The sequence below is a fragment of the Hylobates moloch genome, unplaced genomic scaffold (assembly GCF_009828535.3).
Source record: "Hylobates moloch isolate HMO894 unplaced genomic scaffold, HMol_V3 SCAFFOLD_18, whole genome shotgun sequence".
NCBI lineage: Eukaryota > Metazoa > Chordata > Mammalia > Primates > Hylobatidae > Hylobates > Hylobates moloch.
The window spans coordinates 4,200,101-4,206,392 of record NW_026652293.1 but is presented as its reverse complement, the minus strand read 5'-3'; the positions used below and the strand labels follow the sequence as shown (position 1 = coordinate 4,206,392).

The 6,292-nt window shown below is 44.7% G+C and overlaps 1 protein-coding gene across 1 annotated transcript in view; it reads right to left on the bottom strand.

The window, feature by feature from the left end:
* IRF6 (interferon regulatory factor 6) overlaps positions 1–5,979 on the bottom strand; it is a 72,952-nt gene extending 66,973 nt beyond the window's left edge. The window contains exon 1 of the mRNA XM_058430639.1: positions 5,703–5,979. The gene's annotated coding sequence lies outside the window, so the exon portion shown is untranslated. The remainder of the gene's footprint in view (positions 1–5,702) is intronic.
* Positions 5,980–6,292: the final 313 nt, after the last annotated feature.

Here is a 6,292-nt window from a genome sequence, read left to right as displayed (position 1 = left end):
CATCTGGTCCCAAGCATTTCAGATAAGAGATATTCAACTCATCCTAGTATGGACTTGTAGTTTCTTCTTTTATTCAATGGGTTACAGTTTGTTACACCATTATTTCTTTAGATGCGTAACTGGTCTCAAGTATGGCCACTGGGAGCACCTTCAGGTTAGCCCCTGTGTACTTTTGACATGTCCCCCATCTACTTGGGCACTGCTGTATTTTTTGACAATGAGACATTCCAGGTTTCTCTACTCCAGCCCTGCTTACTTTTAGTAGGAAATTATTTTAAAAGGTTAGATTGGAGTGCTTACTATTGTGGTGCCACTCATCCCAGGCTCAGTGGTCAGAACTTGGGAATTGTGTACATGTATGCACACACATATGTACACACATTGTCTAAATTTGCTTCACATTAATATCTAAATTTACTTTCATATCCATATATTGAAAACCATGAATTCACACCAGTGCCTCCAATTCTAGTCCAACAACACAGGATTGCTTCTCATTTTTTTCCATATTGATAACTCCTTTTTCAGACAGTGGCTCCCATTAGCCTCAATGTAATAACCCATGATTGGGTACAAATTTTTTTATCCTTGGGCACGCTTAAAATTACTTATCCAAAAAAAAAAGTAAAATCACTTTTGAAGTAATATTTCTGCTAAACATTTAGACATTTTTACTTCTTTTTCTTCAGCATGGTAAGTAAAACCATTTATTCCATATTTAGATGGTTTTCTAAATTTCAGAAAATTTAGTTGATAAGATTAAAAGCCAACCGAACCCCTGCTACATAGAACTTTTTGTATCTATAGGCATGCCCTGTGGTTATTGGCATAATTGTGCTGCTGTTTATCATAGATCCTGTATATTAAGAGAATAAGAAATGAGTTTATTTACCTCGTTCAGAAATGTGAGGCGAAGGGACTGTGATTACCTGGATCTTTTTCTTTTTTTTCTTTTTTTCTTTTTTTTGAGATGGAGTCTCACTCTGTTGCCCAGGCTGGAGTACAGCGGCATGATCTTGGCTTACTGCAATCTGTGCCTCCCGAGTTCAAGCGATTCTTGTGCCTCCGCCTCCCAAGTAGCTGGGACTACAGGCACATGCCACCATGCACAGCTAATTTTTTGTATTTTTAGTAGGGATGGGGTTTCGCCATGTTGGCCAGGCTGGTCTCAAACTCTTGACCTCAAGTGATCCGCCCGCCTCAGCCTCCCAAAGTGCTGGGGTTACAGGCCTGAGCCGCCACGCCTGGCCAATTACCTACATCTTTTTCTACTGCCGTATTTTTGCCTGTGAATTGTAGTTCATCTCATGGTTTCCATTATCACTATTCACACGACTCCCAAATCTCTAGCTTCTCTGGCTCTCCACTCACATGTGAGTCTGGATTTCAAATCCAGCCTCAGAAATAACCATTTTATTAAGTACCCCTAGTGATTTTCATACTGGCGTAGAGCCAAACCCAGCCAACTGCTTCTTGTCTGCAGAGAACACTGAGGATTTCAAGTGTGAACAAAGTAGTGTTGCTTTGTTCCTGGCTCAGCACCTGGAAGGAAGGTAAGCCTCTGCAGTTAGCCCTGGCTCCTTAGTGCATTGCAGAGTGGAGTCTCTGGAATGGTTTTATTGAAAGGATGCCTTAACATCTGGTCTCTGTCAACACACAATAAGGGAGAGGAGAGGCTACTGAAATACGGATGCATGAGCTGGAATTACACAGTATCTTGATGTTAACAAGGCTCATTTGCAGCAAGCAAGTGCCTATATAGTGTCTGTGAAATATAGACAAAGGAGTGGTCCCAATCCTGGAAAGAGTGGAATTAAAAGGTATGGAAAGGAACTTACCCAGAAATTAACACTTTTAAATGTTTTTTCTTTGCCCATAGTTAAAACAACCAGCTTAGCACTTTTCTTTTTGAGAGAGAAAAAGCTTTGAATCGTGGATGCTTCTCACAGCTGGCTGCACCATGTGCAATGTTCAAAAAACAAGAACAAGCTAATCATCGAGAACCAGCAGCAGCTAAACAGCCCTCTGCTTGCTTCCAAAGGACTTATGATTGAGTGCAGATGGTCCTAGCGGAGATGGGGAATGTGTCCCTGCTGACTCCTCATACCCCAGAGGACCAAGGGGGTCTCATGAAGGCTCTCAGCCCTGATTGTGCCCTCGTGAGGGCGAGGAGCTAGGCTGCTGAAGGGGGAAAGGGAAAGGCAGATGGGGCCAGACCAGACCCTGTCGGCCATCTGACCAGCCTTCCCAAGGCCACGTGAGCATATCTAGGGTCTCAAAATTACAGAAGGCCTGGGGTGAGGGAACAAGAGTTGGAAGTTCTTTATAGTTGTCTGAAGAGCCTCATTGTCCAACTGCAGGTGCCTGATGTGCCCAAAGCTTCGTGGAAAAGGAATGTCAGTGGAATGCTCAGAAGTGGCTCTTTTCAGGGCATGGCTTCTGAGGAGGGTGGGGCCACCACAGCTAGCCCTCCCTCCGTCTAGCCATCCTCTCCTTCCAGTCCCTTTCCCATCTTTTCTCTCCAAGGAGCATGGTAGTGATCTTCATTACCAAATTTCGACTCCACGCTTATTTTAAAAAGCTTTTCTGAAAGCCTGGCTACATAGAATTCCAAACAGATTTCAGTCAACTTTTAATTATAGTCAGTGAATGGGGAGTAAATACACAGATAATCCAAAACTGATTTAAGCATTGGAAGGCGAAAAGAGGGAACGCTTCTTTCCCTCTGGGCCTGGTCATTTCCTCCCAAGCAAACCCCGCGACGTTCAGCCGTCTTCCTCCTATACCACATGCTCTCACCAGAACTGCAGCAAAACTGCATTTTATGTCCCATGTCTAAAGCTGAACACATGTTCCTGTCTACTTTTGCTTTTTTTCTGTTTCCCTTCTGTGAGGACCTTCCCCTCCCTCAGATGTGGGGAGGAGTTGCCTCCGCTTGCATTACATGTATTTCAGAGTAGGTCCTGGGCTCCCCTTACACCTCTGGTCACATTGCCATTATTCCTTTGGTAGATAAAGGGGATGAGAAAGAACAGAGCTCCAGGCCTTTTTCAAACAAACTGGTTTTCTCAGTATAGCCCTATGCTCAAAAGGAGTCAGGACAAAGATGTGACTGCCATAAGGAGCTGTTTGCTTTGCACAGAGAAATCTAATCTTTCTCCTGCTGGGCAGCTCAATGCAGATGTCCCCTCACTGCTGGGAGAAACACCTGCCCTTGCTTGTTCTCCTGATGGCCCCTCACAGTCAGGTGTGGGATGGCACATTCCTAGGTGCTCCTAGCCGAGCTGTCATGGGCTTTAGTCTTGGGCCTCTGCAGCTGGCTGTGACCAGGTGGAAACTAGCCTTGGCTGACCCAGAGAAGGAAAGGAGGCAGTCTGCCGCTTGGCTAATTTGGGAGTTGTGCTGAATTCCTGCCCATCTGTTCTCCCAGCTGAGCCAAGGCCAAAGCTGTCTACCTTTTGCCAACCTAGGGAATGACACAGAGCACGGAGCGCCATCACTGCGACATCTGCCCCAGTGCCCTGCCACCTTCGTCCTCACTGACCTCTGCAGCCTCTCTCATCTGCCAGTTTGATTCCGCAGGGAGAGGTGGCCCTGGGCTCACAGCTGGTGTTTGTCCACAGATGTTCATGGGTTTCTGTCTTTGCGTTCTCTCATTTTTTCAAAGCTGGGTGTTGGGACCAACATCATTACTGACATTCTGCGGCTCTAAACAAGTCCTCACGACCACTTCTCAGTTTTCTCATCTTTATAAAGTACGGAGTAACCCCCACTATCCTTATAGAGGGACTGTGCAAGAAGGGAACAGATTGCTATTGTTTGCCCTATATCCACCTACTTCCCTAGTTCCAGAACGCTGGATTTTAATGAGATAACAAAGTACCTAGTAAAAACACTGCATCATTTTCCATCCCCCACCCCTTGCAGTAAGATGTGGCCCATGAGACAGAAGCACTAATTACTGAGCAGGACTTCTAGGGGAGTTCTTTAAAACTCAGAGGAGCACCACTTTTACCTTTTGCTCTTCCCTTTTTCCTGCCTGGAACGCAGAAGTGATGGCTGAAGCTCCTGAGGCTGTAAGCTCTGTACGTAGGATAGTGGTGAAGAAAGGAGGAGCCTGGTTCTCCAAGGACGTTGTAGAGCTGCCATACCAGTCCTGCATGGTATTCCTGTGCACTACTCTTAGGTGAACACATAAACGCCTAATTTGTTTAAGCCATTAGGCCAGGCCTCTATTAGCCATTCCTGACTGATACAGAAGACAAAAATAGCACCACAGACTCCTGAACTCCAAAGACACTGCACACTGCCTATTCTTTCGTCTGTTCTCAGCAAGCACCAACATTGGGACTGTACTTCAGGGTTGATGCTGGCCATTTGGTGGCGTGAGGAGAGGGCACTCAGGAGTCTCTGCTAGCAGTTCTGACGTGTTCATTCCACACTGGATCCATAGAATGAGGGAACACAAGTGTCTTCTCACACGATTTATGGAAACAGTGATCGTTGCAGAAAAATAGCAAGAGAACAGACTTCAACTCTCTGAAGGCTGATGACCACCTGTTTCTCATCTCTTCTAGTGTTATGTCAAAGCTAAATTAGGTCTAAATAGGAAATGAGTCAGAATCCCCAATTCAATAGAAACTTCAGGTCTTGTGATCTAATCTGCCACTTCATCCGTGAATTACCTATAGGTCATCCCTGAGAGGTGGCCTCCAGCTTCTGCTTGAATTTCTTCAAGGATGGGGTGCTCACTGTGGCTTTTCTAATCATCTCTGATTGTTAGAGACACTGTGAAACTTTTATCCATCAATCCTGTTTCTGAAGCTGTACGGTACAAATTTTTTTTTCCCCCACTTAAGGCTCAACTATGTGAAGTCATCTATCATGTCTCCTATGAAACTTCTCCTGATCATCCTTACTTCCTTAAACCCTTTTTTCCTGAAAAGTTACTCTTTTAATCTTATTTATTAAAAAAGCAACCCATGCCCATTCCGCAAATACAAGTAAAATAGTGAAAAACAAAAATCAAACTACATCTATTTGGTGATCATTATTAGTGTCTTATGTTTCCTCCCAGATTCTTTGCTGCATGCATGATAATAACCAACAAAGTATATATATACTTTTGCATTAAAAGGTGGTTTTGAAAGTAACAATTTTTGGAGTACTTATTAAGCGCCAGCAACTCTTCCAAGCTCTTTGCATGTATTAAATCAGTTAACCCTCACACCCATTTAGGGTAAGCATCCTTATTTTTCCCATTCTATAGAGAAAGAATCTGACACTTAGAAATACGAAGTAACTTTCTTAGTAGGACCGCCAGCATTTGAACACAGTACGATCCTGAAAACCTACACTGTTGTTCACTAGATAATTACTTCCCTAAAAACAAAACAAAACAAAAGCACTCAATAAATAGTTATTATTACCCTTTTTAAAGAAGCAATCTTAATTGAACTTTTTTTTTTTTTTTTTGAGACCGAGTCTCGCTCTGTCGCCCAGGCTGGAGTGCAGTGGCGGGATCTCGGCTCACTGGAAGCTCCGCCTCCCGGGTTCACGCCATTCTCCTGCCTCGGCCTCCCGAGTAGCTGGGACTACAGGCGCCCGCCACGACGCCCGGCTAATTTTTGTATTTTTTTAGTAGAGACGGGGTTTCACCGTGGATTGTTGAACTCTTAAAAGGACTAAGGGAAGGCTCATACCTGTAATCCCAATGTGTCTGGAATTGGTAGGTTCTTAGTCTCACTAACTTAAAGAATGAAGCCGCGGACCCTCGCGGTGAGTGTTACAGGTCTTAAAGGCGGCGTCTCTGGGCTGAGTTTGTTCCTTCGTTCCGTCTGCTGTTCAGATGCGTTTGGACTTTCTTCTTTCCAGTGGACTCAAGAGTGAAGCTGGGGACCTTCGCGGTGAGTGTTACAGCTTATAAACACAGCGTGGACCCGGACAAAAAGGCCCAAAGAACAAACACTTCCCCACTGTGAAAGGGAACACAACCAGTTGTCACTGTTGGCTATGGCAGCCTGCTTTTATTCTCTTATCTGTCCCCACCCACATCCTGCTGATTGGCCCATTTTACAGAGAGCCGATTGGTCTGTTTTATGGAGAGCTGATTGGTCCGTTTTGACAGGGTGCTGATTGGTGCGTTTACAATCCCTGAGCTAGACACAAAAGTTCTGCAAGTCCCCACTAGATAAGCTAGATACAGAGTGCTGATTGGTGTATTCACAATCCCTTAGCTAGACATAAAGAGTCTCCAAGTCCCCACCAGATTAGCTAGATACAGAGTGCCCAT